This window comes from Macaca mulatta, chromosome X (assembly GCF_049350105.2).
Source record: "Macaca mulatta isolate MMU2019108-1 chromosome X, T2T-MMU8v2.0, whole genome shotgun sequence".
Classification (NCBI taxonomy): domain Eukaryota; kingdom Metazoa; phylum Chordata; class Mammalia; order Primates; family Cercopithecidae; genus Macaca; species Macaca mulatta.
The window spans coordinates 56,794,885-56,807,032 of NC_133426.1; the positions used below are offsets into that span (position 1 = coordinate 56,794,885).

Genomic DNA, 12,148 nt, shown 5'->3' on the forward strand with positions numbered 1-12,148 from the left:
GGAGGCTGTCGGACTGCAGGGGCAGAGTTAAGCTTGTAGTTCGTGTTTGTAGAGCCATACTGCCATCGAGCGGAATCTGTTTCTGGAAACCGGAGGCAGCTGGGCACTAGTGCTGGAGAAATCCCGGGAGCACGATAGAGATGGTGGCGGCGTGGGGCCCCCAGGCTGAAGCCGGACGAGAGAGGAACTCCTGGCTGGCCCTTTGCCTTTTCTCATTACCAGGATGGCGCCCGGGCTCCACAGCCCTCTCCGAAAAAAGGGCAGGAAGGGGCGGCCCTCCATGGGTTCCCCTGTCCATCTCCAGGAATTGCCGGGCAGGAGTCGTCCCGCGCACAGCACCCCAAAGCTCCTTGGTTCACTGGGAGGACAGGGGACCTCTGGCCCCAGCGTGATTCCAGGCAAGAGCACCCCAGAACTCCCCACAAAAGAGACCCGTGTAAGCGACCCCAGTCTCAGCCGTCACTAGTCAGTGGCTTCTCTTAAGCCCACCTCAAGATGGCTGCCGGGGCACCTCCGCCGCCTGAGCTGACTGGTCTTGGGGCTGCCTGGCTGCTCTGTCCCTGGGCCTCTAGATTAGCTGCTTCTCCATGGGGTCCAAATGGCAGGCAGACTTCCTTCAAGGGCTCGGAACCACGAAGGGGGAAACCCTGGTTTAGTCAGAGTCCACCCAACCCGACATATTCTCGCTGAAGTCTGTTCCTGTCAGAAGGCAAGTGTTCCTGCAGCCTGTCGTGTTCAGAAACAACTGCCTCTGGATGGCAGTGTGGCTCCAGAAATGGCAGTCACTTATTTCCCTTGCCTTTCTCTTTCTCCTTTTGCTTCCAACAAAACAAAACAAACAACAATCAAATAAAATAAAACAAAAAGAAAAGAAACAAAGAAACCGGCCAAGGAGCACTCACCTCACCTACAGCAGGACTCCCCACCTACCTGGTCTCTTTGGGGAAACCCGCAACAATCGAAAGGCTCTCTGCCTCCCTCCTTCCCTCTGGATTCTCGGGCAGTGGTCCCAGTGAATTAGAGGAGCCTATCCTCAAGAAATCCCACCCTTGGGACTGTGGTATGGTGGGGATAGGTCACACAGGGGGCAGTGTGAAGGTACAGTGGAAGGGGTGTGTGAGTGCGTGGGCTGCTTGTGGGCCACTGCTGATTGCTTCTCTGAATTTGCACAAGCCTCATAAGGAGACCAGGCTGCCTGCTTGTGCGCAGCACACTTGTCAATAGGCAGCACACTCTTTCTTGGGGAAGAGACAAAAGCTTGGATCAAAGCAGCCAGGTCCAACAGGTGTCCATAGATTGTTGAACCTTCTAGCAGAAGGGAGTCGGGCAGGGTGTCTGTATTCTCTGATGGTAGTTTGTATTTCTGTGGGATCAGTGGTGATATCCCCTTTATCATTTTTTTATTGCATCTATTTGATTCTTCTCTCTTTTCTTCATTAGGCTGGCTAGCAGTCTATTTTTTTGATCTTTTCAAAAAACCGGCTCTTGGATGCATTGATTATTTTTTGACGGGTTTTTCCTGTCTCTGTATTCTTCAGTTCTGATCTGATCCTAGTTATTTCTTGCCTTCTGCTAGATTTTGAATTTGTTTGCTTCTGCTTCTCTGTTTCTTTTAAATGTGATGTTATGGTGTTGATTTTAGATCTCTCCTGCTTTCTCTTGTGGGCATTTAGTGCTATAAATTTCCCTCTACACACTGCTTTAAACGTGTCCCTGAGATTCTGGTACGTTGTGTCTTTGCTTTCATTCGTTCAAAGAACATCTTTATTTCTGCTTTCATTTCATTATTTACCAAGTAGTTATTCAGATGCAGATTGTTCTGTTTTCATGTAGTTGTACAGTTTTGAGTGAGTTTCTTAATCCTGAGTTATAATTTAATTCACTGTGGTCTTTGAGACTGTTTGTTATAGTTTCCGTTTTGCATTTGCTGAGGAGTGTTTTACTTCCAACTGTGTGGTCAGTTTTAGAATAAGTGCAATGTGCTGCTGAGAAGAATGTATATTCCATTGATTTGAGGTGGAGAGTTCTGTAGATGTCTATTAAGTTCACTTGGTCCAGAGCTGAGTTCAAGTCCTGGATATCCTTGTAAATTTTCTTTCTCATTGATCTGTCTAATACTGACAGTGGGGTGTTAAAGTCTCCCACTATTTTTGTGTGGGAGTGTAAGTCTCTTTGTAGGTCTCTAAGAACTTGCTTTATGAATCTTGGTGCTCCTGTATTGGGTGCACATATATTTAGTATAGTTAGCTCTTCTTGTTGCATTGATTTCTTTACCATTATGTAATGTCCTTCTTTGTCTCTTTTGATCTTTGCTCATGTAAACTCTGTCTTATCAGAGACTAGGATTGCTTTTTTTTTGCTTTTTTTCCCTGCTTTATTTTGCTTTCCATTTGCTTCGTAAATATTCCTCCATCCCTTTATGTTGAGCCTATGTGTGTCTTTGCACATGGGATGGGTCTCCTGAATACAGCACAGCAATGGGTCCTGACTCTTTATCCAATTTGCCAGTCTGTGTCTTTTCTTTGGGGCATTTAGTCCGTTTTCATTTAAGGTTAATATTATTGTGTGTGCATTTAATCCTGTCATTATGATGCTAGCTGGTTATTTTGCCTGTTAATTGATGCAGTTTCTTCAGCATGTTGAAAGTCTTTACAATTTAACATTGTTTTGCAGTGGCTGGTACTGGTTGATCCTTTCCATGTTTCGTGCTTCCTTCAGGAGCTCTTGTAAGGCAGGCCTGGTGGTGACAAAATCTCTCAGCATTTGCTTGTCTGTAAAGGATTTTATTTCTCCTTTGCTTATGAAACTTAGTTTGGCTGAATATGAAATTTTGGGTTGAAAATTCTTTTCTTTAAGAAAGTTGAATATTGGCCCCACTCTTTTCTGGCTTGTAGGATTTCTCCCGAGAGATCTGCTATTATTCTGATTGTCTTCCCTTTGTGGCTAACCCAACCTTTCTCTCTGTCTGCCCTTAATATTTTTTCCTTCATTTCAACCTTGGTGAATCTGATGATTATGTGTCTTGGGGTTGCTCTTCTCAAGGAGTATCTTTTTGGTGTTTGCTGTATTTTCTGAATATGAATGTTCACCTGCCTTGTTAGGTTGGGGAAGTTCTCCTGGGTAATATCGTGAAGAATCTTTTCCAACTTGGTTCCATTCTCCCCGTCACTTTCAGTTGCACAAATCAAATGAAGTTTTGGTCTTTTCACATAGTCCCATATTTCTTGGAGGCTTTGCTCATTTCTTTGGTCTCTTTTTTCTCTAATTTTGTCTTCTTGCTTTATTTCATTGAGTTGATCTTCAATCTGTGATATCCTTTCTTCTGCTTGATTGATTCAGCTATTTATACCTGTGTATGCTTCACAAAGTTCTCGTGCTGTGTTTTTCAGTGCCATTAGGTCCTTTATCTTCCTCTCTAAACTGGTTATTCTAGTTAGCAATTCATGTAATCTTTTTTCATCTAAACTAACTTCCTTGCATTGGGTTAGAACATGTTCCTTTAGCTTGGAGGAGTTTGTTAGTACTCACCTTTTCTTTTCTTTTTTTTTTTTTTTGAGATGGAGTCTCACTCTGTCGCCCAGGCTGGGGTGCAGTGACCAGATCTCAGCTCACTGCAAGCTCTGCCTCCCGGGTTTACGCCATTCTCCTGCCTCAGCCTCCCGGATAGCTGGGACTACAGGCTCCCGCCACCTCACCCGGCTAGAGTTTTTTGTATTTTTTAGTAGAGACGGGGTTTCACCGTGTTAGCCAGGATGGTCTCGATCTCCTGACCTCGTGATCCACCCGTCTCGGCCTCCCAAAGTGCTGGGATTACAGGCTTGAGCCACTGTGCCCGGCCTTACTCACCTTTTCAAGCCTACTTCTGTTAATTTTTCCAAATCATTCTCAGTTTTGTTCCTTTGCTGGCGAGGAGTTGTGATTCTTTGGAGAAGAAATGTTCTGGTTTTTGGAATTTTCAGCATTTTTGTGCTGGTTTCTCCCCGTCCTCATGGATTTATCTACCTTTGGTCTTTGAAGTTGGTGACCATTAGCTGAGGTCTCTGATTGAATGTCCTTTTTGTTGATATTGATACTATTCCTTTATGTTTGTTAGTTTCTCTTCTAACAATCTGGCCCCTCTGCTGCAGGTCTGCTGGAATTTTCTGGAGGTCCACTCCAGACCCTGTTTGCCTGGGTATCACTAGTGGAGGCTGCAGACCAGCAAAGATTGCTGCCTGTTCTTTCCTCTGGAACCTTTGTCCCAAAAGGACACCTGCCAGATGCCAGCCAGAGCTCTTCTGTATGAGGTATCTGTCGGCCCCTGCTGGGAGGTGTCTCCCAGTCAGGATACACGAGTGTCAGGGACTCACTTGAGGAGCCAGTCTGTCCGTTATCAGAGCTTGAATGTTGTGGTGGGAGATCTGCTGCTCTAGTCAGAAGTACCAGGCAGGGATGTTTACGTCTGCTGAAGCTGCACCCCCAACTGCCCCTTCCCCCAGGTGCTCTGTCCCAAGGAGGTGGGGTTTTATTTATAAGTCCCTGACTGTGGCTGCTGCCTTTCTTTCAGAGATGCCCTGTGTAGAGAGGAGGGAATCTGGAGAGGCAGGTTGGCCGCAGTGGCCTTGCTGAGCTGCGGTGGGCTCCACCCAGTTCAAACTTCCTGGCAGCTTTGTTTACACTGTGAGGGTAAAACCGCCTACTTAAGCCTCAGCAATGGCAGATGCCCCTCCCCCCACCAAGCTCCAGCATCCCAAGTCAAACTCAGACTGGTGTGCTAACAGCGAGAATTTCAAGCCAGTAGATCTTAGCTTGCTGGGTTCCATGGGGTTGGGACCCGCCGAGCCAGACCAGTTGGCCCCCTGGCTTCAGCCTCCTTTCCAGGGGAGTGAATGGTTTTGTCTGACTGGACTTCTGGGTGCCACTGGGGTATGGAAAAAAAAAAAAAAACCACTTCTGTGGCTAGCTTGGTGTCTGCCCAAATGGCCATCCAGTTTTGTGCTGGAAACCCAGGGTCCTGGTGGCATGGGTACCGGAGTGTATCTCCTGGTCTGCGGGTTGTGAAGACCATGGGAAAAGTGCAGTATCTGGGCTGGAGTGCATGGTACAGTCCCTAATGGCTTCCCTTGGCTAGAAGAGGGAATTCCCTGATGCCTTGCACTTCCCTGGTGAGGTGACACCCCCACCCTGCTTTGGCTCACCCTCCTTAGGCTGCACCCACAGTCCAACCAGTCCCAGTGAGATGAAGCTGGTACCTCAGTTTGAAATGCAGAAATCACCCATCTTCTGCGTTGATCTCGCTGGGAGCTGCAGACTGGAGCTGTTCCTATTCCGCCATCTTGCCAGCCTCCCACTTTTTTTTTTATCTTCACTGTCTTTACTTTTAGTCCACTTGTGGTTTGCGGAGGGTTGAATGGGCACGGACACATCACCAGGGAGAACTTGCTTACTTTTCCTAAGAAAATTAGATGGACCCTGTCTGACCCCTGAAGTGCATAATCAGAATCTCCCTCCTCTTTCTGCCCTCTCTCCCTATTTGCCATAGGTGGCTGATTACCTCTTTTTTGGGGGGTCTCGTTTCTGCCCCTTTTCATCTCTCCTCCCATTTCCAGGGTCCTTCCCTACCTTGGCTTGTGTACTAGGGACTTGGTGGCCACTTGAAGTGTGCTGATGACATTCAAAGGGCAAGATTTTGCCTGCACCTTTGTTCTCTTTTGCTCCTGCAGGCCTACTTGTGGATCAGAGCCCTTGATCCCACTCAGAAAGGACCCCATCGATGAGAAGCTTTTCAGTGGTGTGTCTTTTCACCTGGATGTCACTCGTGTTTCTTTGCCACTTGTTGTGTATGTCATCATGCAGTGATACACCCCTGAACTAGATCCTTCAGGACAGCTGTGGTGGCATGAAGCTGCCACTTGTTCTTTTTCTCCTTCTATTTCTTTGTTCTTCTTCTTCCTTTTTCCTTTCACTTTCAGCTCTCTGCGGGACAAATGTTCTATCCAGACTGCTGCTGCTTCCGCTCATTGGTGATGGGAGTGTCCCCTTGCAGCACCAGGCCTGGAGGGAGGCTTCCCTTTCATTCTTAAAGGAGCAGAGATGAAAGTCACCAGTTCAGTTTCTCTGGTGAACAATGAGAACAGCTGGACACAGGGTGGGGAACATCACACACCGAGGCCTGTTGTGGGGTAGGGGTAGGGGGGAGGGATAGCATTAGGAGATATACCTAATGTAAATGACGAGTTAACGGGTGCAGCACACCAACATGGCACATGTATACATATGTAACAAATCTACACGTTGTGCACATGTACCCTAGAACTTAAAGTATTAAAAAAAAAAAGAGAGAAAGAGAAAGCCACCCAGGTGTTACTTTTAAGTTCAATATCATCGTGAATTCATGAATTTTCCAGTACCTCTTGGCTCGTTGTTTGTCCCCATTCTCCTTGTGGACTCTGTAAATGTCCAATCCTGAGCCAGTGGGAGCCTTGGCAAGTTGTGTCCTGTTGCCTTTCTTTCCAGTCCAGCCATGTGAACACAACAACGATTCACATTTCAGTGTGTACAGGCAGGCTGTCTCTGCCATGTGCCCATTTGCCCACTCTCACTCATACAGGCAGACGCCCACAGACCACAGACAGAGACACACACACACGCACTCTGAAGGGACTCCACACCCCGAAACGTAACCACAAACACACAAGCAGAGACACAAGAAACCTCACACGGGGCACAAGGGTGTGGGCCCAAGTGTTCCCCCACACAGACATGCACGTAAACACACCACCACTGGCATAAGACTGCCCACAAACTCTCCCATACAGGCTCCGAATCACCACTTGCGATGGGCATGCTTTTCTGTCTCCAAGACTGGGTCATCATGCCATTGATGGGGTAACTTGGGCCTTCCTTTGAGAATGAATGCAGGAAGTCTGTTATCAGATAGGCCCCAGCAGTGGGTGTGAAACTGGAGCTTCCTTGGTCAAACTGCTTAAAAACTTACACTCAGAAAGGATCCCATTGTCACAAAGCTTCTTGGTTGTGTGTTTTCTCGTGGGGATGTCACTGGTGTCTCTTTGCCACTCCTGTTCATTGTCATTGCTTCTTCTCAGTCTGATTCTTTTGTCTTTCTTTTTTGTTTTTCTTTTTTTACATTCACTGCTTTACATTGATCTTAACATAATTGGTATCAGTTTCAGTTTTTTTCTTTCGTGTTTTTCAATTTCTTCTTTTACTATTTTATTTAGTACTTTCAGATTGTAATCGATTTTTGTATTTTCTTTCTATCATTTTTTCTGGACCAAAGGTAGTCATTTTAGGTGATGAATTTTTCTTCCCAGTGGTGGATTCATAGTGATATTTTATCTTCTTTTAATTTCGTGGTTTTTGAGTCTTTTTTTATTGAGTTGTTTTTTAGTGGTTACTGAATGGCTTTATTGAGTGTTATATGAAATATTTTTCTCCATTTATTTTACTCTAACTTTTTTTTCATGGCTTTTCAGGGCATTTAAGGAACTTAGTTTTATTAAAGTTGATTATGTATCAATGAGGGATTATTAAGTTGTTATTTTGGAAAGATCATTTCTCTTTTGCATTGTATGTTTTAATTTTCTTTTGCTTATTGTTTAAGTGACCCAAGTTATGAACCACATTATTATTATTATTATTATTTTTTTGAGAAGGAGCCTCACTCTATTGCCCAGGCTGGAGTGCAGTGGTGTGACCTCGACTCACTGCAACCTCTACCTCCCAGGTTCAACCGATTCTCCTGTGTCAGGCTCCTGAGTAGCTGGGACTACAGGTGCATGCCACCATGTCCAGCTGATTTTTTTGTACTTTTAGTAGAGATGGGGCTTCACCATGTTGGCCAGGATGGCCTCCATCTCTTCACCTCGTGATCTGCTCACCTCGGCCTCCCAAAGTGCTGGGATTGCAGGCGTGAACCACTGCAAGTGACGAACCACATCTTTTCTTTTGCTGTTCACCTTAGACTCTTGATCATATTTTGGGGTATTTCTTTTTTTTTAATTTGATCAAATGTGATAGTAAGAAATGTCATATTTTATGTGTCATTAATAGCTAATAGAGAATATATTTTTGTAATATATATTTAACCTTTACCTCATTCTATAATACTTTTTATATTTCTGTCTTATCTTATACACAATTTTTACTACATTGAGAAATTTATTCTTAAAGTAGTGATAAATCAACTCATTTTAATATAAATTCATGATTTTATAGATTATATGACTTGGCTTAAATAGATCTTTCTGAGAAATCAGGAAAGTTTGAAAATCATCAATAAATTATGCTTTGATAATGAAAATATTTTAATAAAAATGCTAAAAACACTTAATTTTAAACCAAAACACAGTATAGCATCTGGTAAAGAGATTTAAACCTATGTTGCAAAGATTATTAAAATCATTCATATACAATGACCCTTTATAGAGATTCATTTAAATGAAATTTTATTTTTCTGCATCAAAATGAGGAGATAATCATGACTAAGAAATTTTGGATTACTAAATTCTTAAAAAATTGTTCACTTTTATAATTCTATTAAGGTACAATAAATCAAACATATGCCATATTTTCTTTATCTTTTGTAGAAATTTAAAGTATGACAACACGCTCCTGTTATGATTGGTGTTTGAAAAATTGTTTACTACAACATTTGAAATAGTAATCCACAAATTGTTTAACTTTTTTATTATACCAGCTGATAATATATTTGCATAGTTGTGAAAACAATTGGAAACTGTCTCAGTTCTGTTCATTTTGAGAAATACTATGTTTTGGTGGACCCATCTGGTGGAATTTTGTGCAGATATTTTAAAAATATTTAAGTTTATGTGGTTACTATGAGATATTATTAAATAAATAAAACATGTCTGGAGTAATGTGTATAATACAAACTTATTTTGTGTAACAACACACAGAAAGAGTTACATGTTGGTAAGTATATATGTCTTTGATTGGTTATGGAAAAAATTATTAGGCATTTATTCCATACTTTTAACATCTTTTAACTTCCACAGATTTCGAATTGTTTTTCTGGAAGAAATTGTTAATTTTCTCTTTTATACATTTTATATTGTTTTCCTCATTTTAATGCCTTTGTATTATATTTCTAAATACAATTTTCTTTTATAAAACATGCAAACTTTATATGAAGAAAAACATCATAAGTAAACTTAAAGACTATATACAGTATGGTTCCATTTAAAAGACAGTTAATGGATGTCATTAATTCTTAGAATATATAATACACTTTTTTATGTTAATACAGAAACAAAGCCTGATAGAAATATAGTCAAAGAACAGGCAATTCATAGAAGACAAAAAATATATGGCCAATAATAATAATAAATATAGTTGACTTTAATATTAGGTCATCATATTTGCCACAATTGAAAGTCTCCAGAATTCTCAGTTTTAGAAAGGATTTGGTTAAATATCTATACTCTATAAAATTATACATTTCTAAAGTATTTTATCTGTATCATAATTTTAATGTTTGTAAGTTTTGACTTGTGTTTTATTTGTAGAATATATGGAAATAATTCTACAGATGAACAAATTGGCTTTATTGTTTGTAATAAAAATGTTGCAATCATATTAAATATCTTTCAACAGAATGATTTTAAAATTATACTGTAATACAATGCAATATTTTGAAACCATTGAAATGTTGAGACTGATCTATTTTTATATTAAAAATTTATTAAGACATTTATAAAAATAAAAACAAATTGCAGAAGTGCATGCTAGGATGATCTAATTTATATTATAAACTCCAAATCTAAATTATTATATAATTATAAATACTATGTATGTGTACATTTAAATAGAAATAAAAAGGTCTAGAAAGAAGTGATACCTATGTTTTCTTATGGAAATAGGAGAAAGACTGAGGAATGGTAAAAGTTCAGCAGTAAGAAGAATTCTGTCTATGTTGTTTGAATTATATACAGATTTTATTCATGTATTTATTCATGTATTATTTGTGTAAATAAATAAATATAAAATTTCCAAGGAATATAGCAGTTTGTCAAGGGGCTATGAGGGAACAATAAGCCTGACTGATCAGTTTTGGAAGCCTAATAAAACACGAGTAACAGCAGTAGACATCCCTGTACTTTTTGGGGGAGAAATATGCCTAGGATAATAGAAACATCTAGTCCACCTAACACATAAATTATTTTGCATTCAAATACATTAGATACCAACAAGATGCAGGTTATCAGCATTGTATGCCTTTGATTTAATATTTATTAAGCACTCATCGAATAATTTTGCATTCTCTTTAACCTGCTTAATAGGGAAAGTGGGGTGTTTTCTGCTCAACAGACATATCTGACCTGTATGATCATGGAATTTCTCATTATAAGTCAATAAACTTTTGTTCTCTTTCTGTATCTTTCAGTCTTATGAACAAGCATGATTTCACTTCCTGAATTTCGATGAATTATAAGACATGGGCAAGATCGGGTTGTAAGACCTCTGCGATTTAAGGCCATGGCCTGGATCATGGTGAACTTACCAAAGCAAATAATGCCTGTGAGATGGTACTGCAGCAGCCAACCAGTGCGCTCTTTTGGTGACATCCAGTTCTTGTTGTATAACTTTATATTCCTATAAATCCATTAAGGCCCCAATAAAGTTTGTCTCTAAGTGCTGTGTTAAATCTATATGACTACATGTAGTAAATTGTGAAATTTAAGTAAATATTTTATAAGAACTCCATATATATAAAGCTTTACTAAAATTGGTGTTGAAATATGACCTTCTTCCTACATTTTTTCATTTATTTATGTCTATTTGTTCATTTGTTTCAGTGAAAAATACAAGAAAAGAGAGGAAGGTCAAATCCAAGAAAAGAATTAAGTTTCCAGTACACTTTCTTTACCTTGCTGTCAATTTTTTCATGGAATCTACATCTTTTTATGCTAATCCTCATCATATTGTTTTACATCTTAACTATTTTTTTCTTACTAAAATGGTTAGTGGTCTTGTTTTTTTATAATTTTCTACTTTCCTTCTAAAATGCTTAGTATTGAACAGATAGAATATCCTAATTAAAAACAGTAATAAATATTATGGTGAAAAAATACAAGTAAATTGGAAAAACATTAGATAGCAGCTTTCAATATTTCATATAGTTCATAAATTTTTCAGGAATTAGAGGGTTATAGAAAAAAATTTATAGACTATAATAATTACCAGGGATATAAAAAATAAAACTTCTACCTCCGAATTGTAATAAAAGATAAACAGATTCAAAAGCATATATTATATCTGAAAATGTCGGATAAACTTGGCCTATAAATTAAAATATAAAATAATAATACAATTTGTTCAAATAAGTAATTAAAGCTGACATTATAAAATGAATATTTAGGGAGATGGTGAAACCTGAATATTTTACACAGTCCTCTGAAATTAGTCCCTAGTGTCAGAATTAAAGAATCTGAAAAATCACAAATGGAGGTATGGTGACATTTACGTATATTCTAGAGTTATGTTATGCACACTTAATAAATTATAGACAATTATTTTAAAGATAGTATAATATTACTAATCACACATTAGAGTTTTAAAACTTTTGAGCCAGCCTGAACATCACAAACAGTAATCACAGACTTCTTTAAACTGACATCTGGTGAAAGGCATTTTATGCATCAGAAGGCATAGTATTATAAAGATGATGACACTCTTCAAAATAATCAAAATATTCAATGAAATCCTCATCAAAAATAAGGTTGTCTACTTTGAAGAAATTTATAACCTGATTCTAAAGTTCATATGAAAATGTAATGGACCCAGAATAGCCAAAACAATCTTGAAGTATACAAAGTTTGAAGAGTCACATTACCAAATTTTAAAACTTATTACAAAGCTACAATAAACAAGTCTATGTGGTACTGGCATAGGATATAAATATTGATCAATGAAATAGAATCCGAAGTCCAGACATAAGCCCTCACAAAAGTTAATTTGCAGCCAATTAACTTCTAACAAGGGAGGCAAGACAATTAAAAGGGGAAATAACTATTTTCAACAAATTGTCCTGGGACAACGTGGTATCCACATGCAAAAAAAAAAAAAAAAAAAAAAAAAAAAAAAAGAGAAAGAAATGCAAAATACAAAAATTAACTCAAAATAGGCC

General features: G+C 39.4%; 1 protein-coding gene across 2 annotated transcripts in view; it reads left to right on the forward strand.

The window, feature by feature from the left end:
- Positions 1 to 10,650, forward strand: part of NBDY (negative regulator of P-body association) — a 136,930-nt gene extending 126,280 nt beyond the window's left edge. Inside the window, exons 3-4 of one of the 2 annotated variants that reach the window (XR_013412985.1) lie at positions 4,128 to 4,286; positions 10,406 to 10,650. The gene's annotated coding sequence lies outside the window, so the exon portion shown is untranslated. The remainder of the gene's footprint in view (positions 1 to 4,127; positions 4,287 to 10,405) is intronic. The other variant, XR_013412986.1, reaches the window with a different exon arrangement.
- The last annotated feature ends 1,498 nt before the right edge of the window (positions 10,651 to 12,148 follow it).